General features: G+C 39.1%; 1 protein-coding gene across 6 annotated transcripts in view; it reads left to right on the forward strand.

Annotated features, from left to right (window-relative positions):
• The window catches only part of SEMA5A (semaphorin 5A), a 332344-nt gene that overhangs the window by 81432 nt on the left and 234318 nt on the right, over positions 1-16594 (forward strand). The window lies entirely within an intron of this gene.

Raw genomic sequence — 16594 nt, forward strand, 5'->3', positions numbered from 1 at the left:
ATTCTTGTGTGTATGCATTCACCACTGAAAAGTATGGTGTGGTTCCTGTTTTGGAGCACTTCTTATGGAACTCGTATGAGATTGCCTTCATCAACTGAAAACGTCTGTTAGGAGAGACTTGAACAAATTGCATGTTCCCAATTTGATAGGACGAGATGTAGCTTGCCCAAGTTTTTAAGCAATTGAAGGGTGAAATAGACCAGCTACAGAGTGTGACGTGCAGCCTCTTGCTTTATGTGGGAGTGTTGACCTGCCCGAGGGTAGGGGGGCTCTGCAGAGGGATCTGGATAGGCTGGACTGATGGGATGAGGCCAACTGTATGAAGCGCCGGGTCCTGGTCTTGGGGCACAGCAACCCTATACAATGCTACAGGCTGGGGGAAGAGTGGCTGCAAAGCTGCCTGGCAGAAAGGGACCTGGGGGGTATTGGTCGATAACAGTCTGATTGTGAGCCAGGAGTGTGCTCAGGTGGCCAAGGAGGCCAACAGCATCCTTGCTTGTATCAGAAATAGTGTGGCCAGCAGGAGTATAAGGAAGTGATTTTTCCCCTGTACTTGGCTTGTCTGCACCGCGAATACTGTGTTCAGTTTTTGGCCCCTCACTACAAGAAGGACATGAAGGTGCTGGAGCATGCCCAGAGAAGAGCAATGAATCTGATGAAGGGTCTAGAGAATGAGTCTTATGCAGAGCAGCTGAGGGAGCTGGGGTTATTCAGCCTGTAGAAGAAGAGGCTGAGGAGAGACCTTATCGCTCTCTACAGCTATGTTAAAGGAGGTTGTAGCAGGGTCAGGATCAGTCTCTTCTCCCAGGCACCAAGTGATAGGACAAGAGGAAGTGGCCTTGAGTTGTGCTGGGGAGGTTTAGGTTGGATATTAGGAAAAAATCTTTACTGAAAGGGTTGTTTTTACTGAAAGCATTGGAGTAGGCTGCCCAGAGAAATGGTTAAGTTGCCATCCCTGGAAGTATTCAAAAGACATGTAGATGTGGTGCTTAAGGACATGGTTTAGTGGTAGACTTGGCAGTGCTAGGTTAATGGTTGGACTTGATCTTAGAGGTCTTTTCCAACCTAAATGATTCTATAAAGTGTCACAGCAGCAGTAGACTTGAAGATGCCTAATTTGATGCCACATTTTAAAAAGCATTCAAATGTAATCTGGGAACCTAGAAACCAGTAAGCCTCTTGTATAATTTGAGTAGATTAATTGAAAAAAAATAGATTAGTGGGTGTGTTAGGAATGGCACTAGATAAATATGATGGAGATACAGGGAAAGCATTGATTTCTTTAAACAAAATCATGATGAAGAGATTTAGAGGCAGGCTAATGTTAGCCTTCAACTACTTGAAAGGGTGCTTATAAAGATGATGGAGCATCTGCAGTGTTCTTAGTAGTAGCAAACCATGTAACGGGAGGAGAGGGTCAACGTGCTTAGGTTACAGATTGAAATGTTCTGATTGGACATTTCAGGAAAATCCTTTTCAATAGAAAGGTAGTACAGCTGTACAGGAGAGGGGGATGGATCTCTCCTCATGGAGGTTCTCAAGTCTCAGCTGAACAAAGATATAGCTTACGTGCTCTATTTGTGGCTTTCAGTAGTAGGTTGGACTGGATGGCTCCCAGAGATCCCTCCCAAACAGCAATTTTGTGATTTGAAGTCAAGTCTTGCTAAACTGCTGCAGTCCTTTGGATGATTTAACAGGAATGCAGATGAAAGAGACTTTATGATGTATTGCTTTACTTATATTTGAGAAGGCATTCAAAGTCCTTGCAAGAAGTTTTTGAAGGATCTAGATAAGCACAGGTTTGGTGGGAGGAGTGCCAACTGTGTAAATAATTGGTTAAAAGACTGGAAGCAAAACACCAGGAGAAAATGTGATCAATTCTCATAGAAGCTGGAAATCACCAGTGGATTTCCACAGAGATCTCTGTATAGGGGGATCATTAGATTCCTAAGTGGCTTGGAACAGAAGCTGAGGGGTGATGACAAAGTTTTTTTCAGATATTGCTTTATTCAAGGCAAAAGAAAGTAAAAAGGGGGGGCAGAATGAAACGCTGCAGAAGAAACTTATAAGACTAAGTGACCATTAAAATGGTAGACAAAATTCAAGGTTGGTAACTTTTTTGGGGTGGCCTTTGCATATCAAGAATGAGATCTTGCTATTAGAAGCAGTAATTTAATGGAAAAATCGTCTGTCAAAAAGAGAATTTATGTCAGAAGTAGCTCTGAAAGGACAGAGATCAAAATATCATTAGGCCATTCTTAATCTGTAGGATATTTGTGTCTGAAATATGGTGACAGTTCTGATCTTCTATCTCAGAAAAAGTGGAGTGAAACTGGAAAGAGAAAAGCTCATCAAGAATAAGTCAGGGCAGCAAAATGAAGAAGGCATCGGACAGCTTCTGTGCAAGAACAACTGAGAGTGTAGATGAGAGCCTTGCAGTTTTAAAAGGGATGCTGGCCAGATGGTAATGGCACAGGTCTATAAAATCAAGAGATATGTGGATGGGAAATAAATATTCACTGCCACCTTATTTTTGTATTGGAGGAGATATAAGGTGAAACAAGCAGGGAGTACTTTCAAAACAAGGAAAAGATTTTCTTTGCACAGTGTGCAAGTCAGGTCTGGAATTCCTTGGCACAGGATGCTGTGCCTACTGCATGGTTATAAAGAGCTGCTGAACAAAGCTAGAAAAGGGAGAGGGGAAGCATACACAGGTGTTTCCTCTAGGTAAGGCACTTGCTCATCTGCGAATTGTAGAAAGGTGTGCATTATGTGTTTTGGGGGGTGGATAGGAGGAGAATATTTCCACGTAATTGCTCTGTTTTTCACTGTTGTCTGGTCATCTGTATTTGGCTGTTCCTGGGGACAGGGTAGCAGGCCTGTGTGATCATTCCACGTAGGCTAAACATGCAGCCCGGCCTGCTGTGGCAGTTCTGATGAACTATTTTATAAATAGTAAGGTTGCAGGGTGCAGTCCCAGAAAGGAACTATGTTGTTAGAATGAATTTTAAAAATATTAAGCTGTTATGTAATTTGAGGTCTTACGCTGAACTCAGAGACTTTTCCCTTGCTGTAAGATGAATGCTTATTTTGGCACTTGATGAATTACAATTCAATTAGTCTTAATATGTTCAAGCTGTTTCACTGAGAGTTCAGTTCCTAGTCCAAAAATCTTTATTTTTTTTTTTTCCTGACTGCATTCCCTGTAGAGTCTGTACTGCATGTCAATGAGGGAGGAATTAGCAACAACAACAACAAAAAAACCACCACCACCTTTTCTCACTACTATCTCCTAGTGGCACTCATTTCTGGGTAGAGATGGTGGACTTTACGGGGCGAGATAAGCAAGGTGAAGTGGGTAAGCCTAGAGAGAGTATAAAGAGAATGAGAAGAGTGCTAAACTCAAAGATACTTTTGTGTTTGCATATTAATAGGAGAGGCAAAATATTGGAGTTATATTTTGATGATCAGCAGGGCAAGGATAAAAATGATAGAGTTGCATAATAATAACAGTTGAAGTGTCCCAAACTGATAGAGGTGCTGAAGACAGAGGGTCGTGGGAGAAGATTAGTGGAAAATAGCTAGATTGAATTGAAGGAGTTAAATGGGAAGAGGTAAGCAAATATGAGAAACTACTGAAACTTCTCAGGATGAGAACCAGGTTCTGCAAATTAGAGAAATGTCTTTGCTTTTCAGTCAGTGGTTTATGGACTTGAGATAGATGGATCCATACCAGTAATAAAGAGTGTTTAAATTTGCTGGACTGGTATCTATATTTCTTCTGGAAAGTTTTCTGAGGGTACTGGAAATAAAAATGGAAAAAAAAAAAAAAAAAAAAAAAAAAAAACACACGAAAGGGGAGAACAATATTTTTTCATTGGTTTAGGGAGAGTAGTGGCTTTTGGTAAAGAATAATTTGGCTAAAATAGTAGCAGAAACAAGAATAAAGCAGATGAAATAGAGACTCAGAAGAATTCTAGGAAACATAGCCAGAATTTCTAAGGACAAAGAACACGTGGATGTTTTAAATAGTGACATACTGAGTACTGAGGAAAGAGTATTTTTTGTGCCAGAGTAGGGGGTACAAGGGTGAGGTTTGGGATAAATGGAGGGGAATTGCAGAATAAGAGCAGTTACAAGAGAAAAAAGGAAGAGAAATATAATGTAGGCTATTACCAGTTAAAAGTACTGCTTAGGTCAGACATTTCCCAAACTATTTAATTCTTTGAGCTCATCCAGGTGAAGGAGTGTCCTTCCTCACACTTCTCTCTTTCCTGGTATTTTCCTTGTAGCACTGTGTGTGTGGTGGCAGGAGGTTCCCTTTTGTGACCAGGCTCAGAGAATTGCATCAAATGAAGCACAAAAATGAAAGGCTCATTTGTGGTAGTAGTAGTTGGTGTTGTTTTTATGTTACAAGTAACCTGCATTGCTTCAAAGCAGCAACAGCAATTTCTGGGTGGAATGAAGGAGCTTCGTTCTCTTTCAGAAGCCCTGTGCCTGGTATGTAACGTATCGCAGGCCACTGAGCTGCAAACAGCTTTTTACTGAAGTGATGAATTGCACTGTACTTGACTGCATAGAAGGTGAAGGAGGATCAGAGAGGGATGGATGAGGTCATTGTGTCTAATGGAAAGACCCTTTGTTTCTTGCTACAGAAAATGAGCGTCTTCACATTAAAGCCTATTGTTAAGTTTCCAGGATTAATGGTATCTAGAAGCTGAGTGTTAACACCTGGTGTGAAACTAAATGGTCTTTGATTTATAATTTTAATCCCCCCCCCCCCCCCCCCATAAAAATTCTGATTAGGACTAAGGTTTAACTTTTCCACACTGGCATAACTGCACCTCCACCAGTCTGTCTGCAATTGAGATGCTATTTTCAAGTATTCCAGGTATATCTCAATTGCCTGAAATCTCATGTGTTGCTTTCCCTTGTCTCAATTGTTGAAAACGTAAAAAGAATTTGCAGAAAAGGGCACAGTTTTGAGACCCTTTGAGTCATCTCTGTTGATACAGGTTTTTTTTTTGTTTTGCTTTACTACACATGGTACACATGGTAGGTTTTTTTTTGTGTGTGTGTGCGTGTAGGAGTGTATAATCTGTTTGCTCTGGAAGCCCTTCTGCACAACACCACTGAAAGTGGCTTGAATTATTATATTTCACTCAGCTTCAGGTTGCATTTTTATAAAATATGGTGGAATCCACTGCTGGAAAACATGCAAGATTGACAGCCCTGGAAATTGAAAACCTTATTTATCTATGGACTAGATAATACAGCCTAGCTAGTACAAACTCTGTATCTTGGCAATATGGTTTATGATTAACCTGCTGAGATGACCTCTGCTTGATTTATTTACAGAGCATTGAAGGTATGCAAAGATTTTTGCACAGTGAGAGCCATGTTTCAATTTGTTTTCATAACTTTTTATATGATAAATTTGTTAAATTGTAAATATAGGTTTGTATCTTTAAAAAGCAAAGATCTGTGAAATTTCAACTGGATTTCCCATGTAGAAAAGATGTGTTTATCTATAACTGCATTGATTAGTTGTAGAATTCTATATGGCTGTAGTGACTGAACAAATAAAAGATAAATGACATTTTTTATATTAAAAGAAGTTAACAATTTAAAAGCTAGAATGCATCAAGGTGACTTCAGCAATATAGATACTTTGCTAGGTCATCCTGCAGCTATCTCGTCATGGGGAAGGGGTATGTAGCTGAGGAGAGAATTGGCCTGATAGGAAAGGATGGAAGGAACCTGTTGCTGCATCCAGACTTTTAGGACTCTACAGTAGCATGCAAGTTCCATCGTCTCTCAGTGGTGAAGCATGCTGAGGTAGAACATAAGAAACATGGCATGCTAGAAAGTTTGTTACTACTCCTTGAGAAGTTGAGTGTCATTCACATCATAAGTCTTTCTGAGTTATGTATTTCCTAACACTGATTTAAATTTATTATTTTTTTTACCTGTCCAAATACACACAATGTCAGGTAGTTTATTGGTTTTCTTTGTTGTGTCCGGTCTTTTTTCCTCTCTGCCCATTTCTAGGTCAAATTTTGTGTTTCATTAGTACACAAGAGCCCCAGTGGAAAGGCCTTGCATCCATAACATTTTCTTTCTTGGCTCTTCATTTTGGGTTCCAACAATTCCATTCCATAGACCTTTCTCATAGCAGAGGGGAGATGCCTATGATGCTTGCATCTCATTGCACTACTGCTACGTAAGCTGACATTCTTCTGCTCTGACTTGATCATTCTTCCACACCATACTTACAGCCAAGGGGCAGGGTATAATTGGACTTTATTTGTGGGATATTTTATAGTACTTGTGTTTTGCCTTGTCATTGTCAGAGGCTATTAGAAAGTTGTTTGTTCTTTTTCACGGTCATTTTCCTTTAGTTGCTTTTCCTTCTAGAGCTTTATGCATGAACTGTTGTTCTGAAAGTAGATTTAACATCATGTCTTCTGTAGTAATATGCAAATGTCTTTGAGGGAGAGAGTTGGTAAACAAGGGAGAAGGAATTTAACTGCAGCACGTTTATAGAAAAGCAGAAGGGTAGAGGTGGCAGGAAATAAGAGCATACTCAGTATCTGTGAAAGTCTGAGGGAAGAAATAAAGACAAATACAGGAAGGGAAAGATATCTTGGCATTTTGTTTGTGTTTAAATTAATACCCTGTCCTGAATACCCAAGCAAAAGGAGGTTTTAGTTGGCTCAGAAAGGAGAGGCACTGAGATCTATCGTGACTCCTACAGCTGAGTGCAGAAGTGTCAGTATGCCTTGATTTGTATGGGGGGTAATGCACTCCTTCACTCTGAGCTGGAGGAGTCAAGTTAGAGCTCCACTCTTGCTTAGGGCATAGTGGAAGGTGGTGCCCACACATGGCATAGCTGGTCATCTCTATTTAGGCACAAGAAGGAATGGGCTATTCCAGGAGAATTCACAGCATCGTGGATAAGGTTCTCCTAGCTTTCTTGTTTATTTACTTACATGTGGTACATGCCATGACTGCCACATACCCTGCGTGATGGGCACTGCCTGGTCCCATCATTACCTGCCAAGGCTCTGTGATGAAAAGGAGTTGAGAAATCTGTAAAAGTCTCAGTCCAAGTTTCAGCTATGAAGTGTGAAGATGCTTTTAATGGATCCCATGAGGAGATGCTTTGGGATCTGTTGTCTTCCAAAACTGAACTTGGCAATGGCTTTTTGGATTCTTTTGGAAGTGATGCTGTAGTGGTGGACTTAGAGTCATGCAGAGACCTTTTTTTCCTCAGTGTTTTAACTCAACCTTCTCAGCCACCACTTGTATCCAATGTAATATGCCAAATCTTTGAATACCTGAGGAAATGGGAAAGGTGGTTTGTCTGGCTTGTGATGAGTGCATTGGCTGGCAGGTCTGGATCTCAGGGTGAACTAAGGGGGTGGACTCAAATATGTGCCATCCTCCTTGCTGCTGAGGAGTGAGTGTGAACCTGGCATAGTTTATGCGAAATGATGTTTCTGGTGTGGGTTCATAGCCTGGGTTAGCCAGTAGCCAGCTCATTATGGCTCAGTGGAAGCAGGGTGTTGTATTGCCTCTCCACATTGTTTTGGGGGAAGGGGAGAAGGAAGCTCGACTGCAGTGGAGGGCGAGAGGGAGAGCAGAAAGGGGAAGATTTTTGTGTTGCAGGAGGTGCACTGTGATTTAATGAGCACAAGTTCTGTACACCTCTCTTCTTCCTACATGTAACAGTTATGGTGTTCTTAAAAATGCTTATGTTCTTAAATGTTCTTAATGTTCTTATTTTATGTTCTTAATGTTCTTAAAAATGGAGGACAACTTCTATCTGGAAGAAGGCGTGATTTGAGGGAGAAGATGGTGCCAGTCATGAGTGAATGCATTGGTCTCAGTGCTGAGACATGTCATCATTAGCTGATGTTGGACTAGGCTCTGCTACAATTGACTACTGTGAAAATCTAGACTGCCTGGGAGCTGGGGTCTTTGGTCAGGGTGTGGTGTGGGTGTTAGAACAGGGACGTAGACTTGTTGGGGACAGGAGAAGATGAATGAACAAAGCAGCAAGGTGAAGTGGAGGCTGTACTTATGGCGGGTCAGTGTGCCGGTGTTGTGGTTATTTGTTCATCCAAGGAAAGGGACCCCTTGTCTGTGCTGTGTGTGTGTGTTGTTTTTGAGGCACATAAAATGTGAAGGTATGAAGATGTAGTAGTAGGGGTGCTGGCCATACTATGCAGCTTTTGGAAATAGATCTTGGTGGTTTTAAGCAACAGTAGCTAAGGGTGTTCCTGACCAGAGGTCGTCCAGCCTTACCTGATGGTGAACTGGCACAGTGGGGAGGGAGCTCCCAAAGGTTTTCTAGCTAGTTTTACTCAGACTATTGCTATGACATCTGTGAGTGTATTGTGTGGGTGGGACAGGAAATTTCCACTTACGCACCTGTGGGGGTACTAGAAAAATTTGGATGCAAGCAAAACAGTTTAAGAAAGCTGAAACAGTGCCTTTATTTTTAGAAATCTGAGGGAATACATAGTCATCCTACACATCTCTATTTATGAGCTCAAGGTGACTTTGACACATTAGCTCTCTGAATCTTAGATTCCTCAAAAGGAGGAGCCTAAGATATTTTCTCAATGTATGCAATACGTGCATACTTACTGTATGCTTATAAAATTCCAAAGTGGTAAATGAAAAATGATGGCTACAAAGCTACAGAAGTCTAAAGTGATTTTGGATATGATGAAGACATCAGTGACACTTCATGTAATTTAGTCCTTGACTGATGGAAATTGTCAGCCACTGAGAAATCATTGGGAAAGATGTCACCAGACAAATTGGATTTTCACAACATTGTTAGTTTGTGAAATAACCTTATGGAATAGATTTTTTCCTGAAAGCTCTTAAGTAGAAATGATTAAAAAGAGATTCATCATTAACAATTAGATAAAACTTTGTAGAAGAAGTTTAAAAAAAAAAAAAACTTTTAAAGAAAGACGGTTTCAGTCTCAGAAAAAAATAGAATGCATTTATTTATTTTGAGATACAAATGTACAGAACAGCTCAATGTGTGTTCTGAAGAAAACTCACAGGTGTCTTTTGTGTGTAGGAACAAATATGTCAAGAGGCATTCCTCATTTAACCTGAGGTTATTTGACATCATCTTATTTGTTGTTTGACAGCTTCAATGGATGCATTCCACAAGCTAGTATGTAATTTCTGTTGTATCAAGTTTTACTCCCTTTTAAACAGATTTTTAAAATAACTTAAATAATTTTGGACTTAAATAACTTAATGACTTTGAACTTAGTAAGTTCAAATAACTTACATTTTTAACAGTGATGTTGAGGGAAGAAAATACAGCTATGGTTTATTCTCTTTAAAAGGATTTTATTTATTTATTTATTTCTGTCTTACCATATCTTAGAATCTAGAAAAATAAGCAAGTTTACATTGCTAGGAAGCTCAGACATGTACAAGGATGTTCCTATCATCTGTGAGACTGTTGTATACATGTATAATACATTACATGTATTAATTGTATTAATTTTGATTTTTACCTTTTGTTTTTGATGACTCTTGTGGTTGAACTTTATAGCTATAGAATGGTCTTTGAAAAATATTAGAGGATTCCATTATGCTTAATTTCACATAGTTTATTTTAGGAAAGATTTTATGAACTTGATCTTTCACAGAAAGTATAAAATATCTGCCTCTGGATTCAGGATTTAGTGAAAAATTACCAAAAGGTAGCTTAACTTCAGCTTAACTTAGCTGAAGCCAATATTGTCCTTTCGAACTTAATTGTTTTAGGATTCTGATAGTTTTATCAGAGTTTCCTGTGTTTCTGACAGACATCTTCAAAAGACAGTATTGTTAGTCACATATTTAATGTTCCTATTTAAAAAAAAAACAAAAACAAAACAAAAAAAAACACAAGTTTGCATGATGTCTGTGAATTGTCGCGATATTAGCACAACTGAACATGGCATAAAGGGATTTATGCTTTTTTTTTTTTTTTTTTTTTCTGGTGCAGTTCTCATTTGTAACAGAGATCTAAATGCAAAATTTAGTATGGAAGAGTATAGGGGGTTCAGTGAATCACAGAACGGTTTGGGTTGGAAAGGATGTTAAAGATCATATAGTTCCAACCCCCTGCCATGGGCAAAGACGCCTCCCACCAGACCAGGTCACACAAAGCCCCATCCAACCTGGCCTCAAACACAGGTATGGGGTATCCACAGCTTCTCTGGGCAATCTGTTCCAGTGCCTCACTACCCTCAGAGTGAAGAAATGTACTGTGGTAAAATAAAATAAAATAGGTGTGTTCCCTTTGAGCACTATTGCCTATAGATTAATCATGGGATTAGATTGAACATTAAACAGCACTTTCATTTGTGTGTTACATCTATGTAAGTGTGTAGGAAAACATTTGTTGATGCACAAAATAAATAAATAAATAAATCTTTGCAGTGGTAATGGTAAAAAGCAAGGAAAGTGGGATAGCAGCCTACTTACCCTAGACTTTGTCTACAACCAATGCAGAGACTTTGGATGGTTCAGTCCGCTTAAGCATTCTCTATAGGGTACTGTCTCTATTGGCAGTAGAACTGCCCAAGAACTGAAGGAGGAATCCAGACACCTGGTGAGATGAATTTTGTATTTTGAGTGCTTATTTTGAAAGAAGAGTTGCACATAAACAAGTAGATGGGGAACAGAAGTGTTCCATAGCAGTGATGTGGAGTGTGATATCTGAGCTTTCCCTTTCCTTCATATCAGTCAGCTAAAACCTCCTATCACTGAAGCTGTTGCTGTAAAGAGAGACGGTGTTCGTTATTGACAGGAAGAAACAAATCAAAGGCTGGCAGTTGGCTAGGACTTGAGAGGAGGTGGGAAATGCATTTGCAAAGAGGTGTGTGGGGTGAGTGGATTAAACATACAGAAGTGTATTCAATTCCATTGTATTTCAGCTGTCATAGCTGTGACAACCACAAATTTGCTAAAATTTGTTTAAAAGCCATTGCTCTATAAAATGGTACAAAGAAACTGCAGCATTGAGCCCACCAGAAGAATAAGTTCACTTGAATTATTTGACTGAAGCAGGCTGTCAGAGTAGTTGTTTCATGACATTCTGGAGCTCATCCAGCAGTTCTTTTAAGTAGTAACTACTTAAATACAATCTTTATTTTGGAAGTTTGCCTAGTATTAATGTGCAGAATATCCACTAATAGTTCTGTTTTAGCAGTACAATTTTGTTCTTTAGATTGGTGATTTAATATAATACATTTTGAAATGTGAGTCCTTATGAAAGCTAATTCCCAAGTACTATCAAGCACTTTCATACAGTGACTTATAAAATGGTAGAGAACTTTTTTTTTTTTTTCCCCTGGGCTTTACATTCTACTGTTTTCAGTTGGATATTAATTTTAAAAGTAAAAACAAAAACACAGCTATTTGACGTTGCTTCCTTCTGTATTCTTTTCACATCCTTGTACAAATTTTGACATTTTTTCCTGTATAAATTATAAATAAAAAAATGTATTTCCAGATGGCTGTGATAATATGCGATATGATCTTCTGTCTTAATTATTCAGTAAGTGCAACACAAATCTGTGTTGTCTTTTCCCAACTTATCTAGAATGAAACAGCTGAACTTGCATTACTCTCATAATAGCAGATTTTCTTCTATCTTCAGTCAAAGCCACTTTTTGTACACCTTCAAGATCTTACGTGCATTTTGTTTTACCTTTACCTTTCTCATTCTCCTATTGGCTGATTAAAAAATACCCTCTTTCCAGCTAAATATTTTCCTGTGATTATCTTAGGGCATTGTCTTCTGCTGCTCTGTTGCATGGAATTCATCTCAATCATGAACTACCACCTTTTATTCAATTAAGTCATGTTTTTAAACTTTTTTTTTTGTAGTTAATTGTACAAGATGATTTACAACAATGTGAGGGAAAAAGGAGAATATGACAAAGCATCCTAAACTAAACTTATTTCCTGCATCATACCTATATCTGGGTAATGGTCATGGTAGAAGGCAAGACACGTGTCCAGATTTAAAAGCATGAGCTTTTGTGATTTAAGAGTTTTATATACATAAATAAATTATGTATCATAATGATAATTATATGATATATAAATTATAGTGAAGGGTCAGTATATTGGTTATGCAAAGTAACAGTCACAGCCTCACCGTTATGACTGTGGTCAAGTATAGATTACCAATTCCCAGTAGAGATACCTCAAAATTCACTTTTTCTGTGGCTCCCATATACAGGGAGCATGGATGCTTTTTTATCAAAATGTTGCAACAAGTAAGTTCACTGTAAAGATAGGGAAAGGATAAGAGTTTGAAGGCTGTTCATGAAATGTCATCATTGCAGTAGTTTCCATCTAAATCAAAGCATTTTCTGCACTTCTCCAAAGTATTTAATTAGTTTTGTGAAATAGATGTAGTTATGTAGCTTAAAACAAAGGAAAAAGCAATGCCATAAACTGAGACTGCATTGGCTAGCAAATATGGTGAAAATAAATGTTAAAAATACTTTACGCTTCTGGTCGTTTGCTTTTCTTGCTGTAATATCTGTTCAGTGTGGTGAACTGGCTTCCTTTTATTACACTCAAGTTTAATGAGTAAAAAAGATTTTTCACAAATAATTTTCATTTATTGAGGTGTAGAAGTATGTAGTGTAAAACACCTTCTTTCAAGGGCAGCATTACGAAGTCTCTGCAAGTATATGTTGCTTTAAATTTTTTTTTAGCCCACAGCTTTATATTTTATTTTCTCTCAGGAGCATGCCAGAGATATTTAGAAAGCATTTTTGTAAGGACCACTAACAGCATTGCTGGCTGAAGTGATAGAAACTTATGAAGTTTAATTTTATATTGTGTTTTGTGAAGGATGACAGTTGCAAGAAACTCCAGTTAATGCCTATGTGAGAATGCTGATGTTGAGGCCTTTGCTGACTCAGCTGTAACCAGCAGAGAGCTTTCCAAACTGTAGAGCTTCCTAATAGATGGGTGAGGGAATATTCAGGAAAAAATGCAGTGGACTGGCTATTCTGGATGCTGTTTCTTCTTGCGGTCACAACTCAGGCACGGGTAGTACAACGATTTGAAAAAAGCGATGCAATGGCTTTTTTTCTTTGTTTTACAGTTGGACACGTTCATTTTTCACTAGGCTTCATAAATAATGTATAAATACTGACTTGTGTGTAACATGTGGCAATACAAGTTGGTAAAATGCAACCTGTGAATGTTGTACAGAGCAGAGCTCAGATCTTTTGCAGAGCCTAGATGGATCTAGCCCCGCACCTGGTCCCTGGCAGGAGCAAGCAGCACATGGCTAGGGAAGGGTGAGGGAACCAGGCACCCTGCAAGTGGGACTTTTCCCAAATACTGTTCCAGTAGCGGTCACTGCCACGTGGGAGTGCCTAGGTATTTAACAGCCATCTGTGGGTCCTGTTTCTGTGGGTCTGCCCAATCCCTTTGCAAAGCTGTGCAATTTTTTTTCAAAATTGACAGGATCCTGTGGCAAGAACTGTCTACTGAACTGCTGTTACTTGCGGTACCTGTGCATACAGTACAACTAAGTGAGCTTATAAGAGACATGTTCTCCCTTTTCTTACTGCAGAACAGTTTGTGTTATATGCCATATTGATGGTGTTGGCCATCCTTTGTGCCCTAAGAAAATGCACATGGTTTGCCAATATTTGTATCAGCTAAGTAGGAAAGAGTGCTACAGACAGAAGGGAGAAGAAATGTAGAGGTGTGTGCATGGATCCTTGAGCAGCTACAGTTCATCCCTCTCCATTTCTTTTCCTGCACTAGCTATTGCTTCTGCCTTCTCCTGGCCCATTTTCTCACTTTGCTCTCACTTTACTTTTTCCCTTTGGCTGCTAAACTTCCTCTGGTTTTCCTTCCAGCTTTCTCCACTTCTTGGAGCTTTATTTGCAAGCAGTGATTACCATTTCATTTTATTTTTTTTTCCATTGAAGTTATTTTGTAAAGGAAAGGCTGTGTTAGCTCTTAGGCTCTGTCTGAGGAAGAGGATCCCTCCCTCCTCCTCCTCAAACTGACTTCTAATTGCCAGACCGAAAATCACAGCTCTGTGAACATTCCAAGCAATGTGCTGGGGCACGTGCTCTGGATGACTGCTCTGGGAGGTTGGCTGTGAGGGGAAGAAAACTAGAGGTGAAAAAGGGATTGGGGGAGAGGGGACTGTGTTTTTGATGAAATTTGGGCCTATGTTGTGCTGATATGACGGCCTTTACTCTTGCCTCTATGCTGCTGTTCTGTGTGGACAGACTGGGTTGGCTGGTGCTTGCTCAAGGATCCTGCCATCCACTAGCACTCTGCCCCATTGAAGAAGCAGATGTGCCTCTGGTATAATTGAGATCTGAGATCCCATTACAGACTTGCTTCATTCAGGCCACTGTTCTTGAAAGCTTCCTTCATGTAAATCCCAATTATCGCAGCTCCTTGAGCTACGCTGGAGAACTAGCTTTGGTGGATTCTTCTTTTATGAGTTGTCACCATCAGCTACAGATATTGGCAGGCTTTTGGCAGGATGTCACTATGAATTTAAGGATTGATTTTTAACTGCGTTAGTCAATGACAGCTGATGGGTGACTGCCTCTTGCAGATTTTAAAATTCATGCCACTGCAGAAATGAATGGCAACAATTTCAGAAAAAAAAAAAGTTGAAGTAACTTGGTAATCAGTTTGTTAATTGAGGCTGAGTCTCACTTTATAAGAATACAAATTAGAAGGACTTAGTCTGTTGCATAGCAAACAGTCTGGATTGCTGGGTCCAGTGATGAGACACGATAGTATATGCTTGGATTTTTTTCATTGAAGAACTATATAGCCTCCAGTTTCATCGTGATGTTTAATGAGGTGATCTTTGAGCTATTGCTCTAATCTAATTGTGTATATGAGAGATACACAAATTGTTTTTCTAAAGCTATTTAAAATAAGGGATTTATCTCTAAGTAATTATACTATAAAGAGGTATAGCTTTTATTTGTGCATTTGACAGGAACCACAGGATTAATCACTATAGTAAAAACTATTTTTTTTTTTGTAAACAAGATTTAAATGAGTTTTGATATTCAGCATGTGTCTATGTATTGTTAGGAGAGGGATGATTAGAAAAAAGCCTCGGTTCATTTGTGGAACAAGTGAAATGTGAATGTTGTGTAGCAAAGATTCTGGCATTTCTCACTGGAAGAGACTGGAGCACTGTTGTTCCAGACTGATGTGGCCCACTTGGTGCCCCCCGCCTGCCTCTATTTCTTCTCCCTTCTGGGTGACACCAGCACTGTTGCCAGCACTTGCAATTGAAAGCACAGACATCTGAGAATTTAGTTAGATGTGTTTGGTAGCTACCCCACGTATGGTGAGTAAGATTGTCTTGCTGGAAAGCTCTGGATTTAGGGAGCCATCATCCTCTCTATAGCTCTTACCCTCTACTTTTCCCTTTTTGAAATGCATTTGCTAGATAGATGAGGTTATAAATCCTTTTTAAAAATAAATAAATAAATATATATTCCCTTCTCAAATGGTTTATATGAATTTGGGGAATTTGGCTTATGAAATCAAGAGCCATTACAGGGGGGAAAAAAAAAAGGGCACTGAGCAACATCCTAGGGGGGTTCACATATTCCAGTTTTATGACCATGTGCCTGCTGATACCATTTCAGGATTTTTCTGTGTGTTTACTAACAGCGCACAACTGTGGGGGCTTTTTCTTGCTAAAGAGAAAAAAGCAATTCCCCCTGGTAGCAGTAAGAAAATGTTCGGCTCTTCAAACGACTTGCAAAAAGGTACCACTAACACTACAGTAGACAAACTTGGTATCTTTAGTAAAACTGACATGATTGAAGATGAAATAATTATTGCTAGGTGTTTTTAAAGTGCATACACTGATAATATAGGAGAACATGTTTGTTTGAATTCATCATTCTATTCCAGTGTAGCAGTGCATTAATCTGTGTATTAGTATACGGTCTGTGTCATTAAGTAAGTACTTTTTTTTTTCTTCTGGTTGATACTTATCTACAAGGTGTATGTTGTCCAGAGCAGTTATTTAGTATGAGTAAAATTCGATCAAACTTTCTGTTCTACAATCTAAGAAGTGGAGTAAAGCAGACAGGAAAAGTGAAATGGATTGCCTGCAGCAAGGTACGTGAGCAGTGTCTGCAAGAGTGGGCACTGGTGTGCATGTAAAGAAATGTTAGACCTGCTTGTGGGTGCATGTACACAGACCCAGTCCTGAAACTAGCATCTTTTCACCACACCAAACTTGTTTGTTTACATACTCGTATTGACGTAAGTTCACTTTGTCGTGCACCGAAATTGCTGTTAAACTGACGCAGAATCAACAAAGATAATTATTTGAAAGCATCGTTGACGCTGGACAGCTGCAGTTTGCATGGCAACTCTGTTTTTTATACATCAGCTTATGAGTCAAATAAAAGAAAGCATAGTTTATAATTCAGAGGTAAATTTTAATTCAAACATGGTGTTTTTAACTGATCTAGAAATATTGGGATCCTGATTGTTGGATTTTGAATGTATGGCTGCTGTTTGG

The sequence above is a fragment of the Cygnus olor genome, chromosome 2 (genome assembly GCF_009769625.2).
Source record: "Cygnus olor isolate bCygOlo1 chromosome 2, bCygOlo1.pri.v2, whole genome shotgun sequence".
NCBI classification, from domain to species: domain Eukaryota; kingdom Metazoa; phylum Chordata; class Aves; order Anseriformes; family Anatidae; genus Cygnus; species Cygnus olor.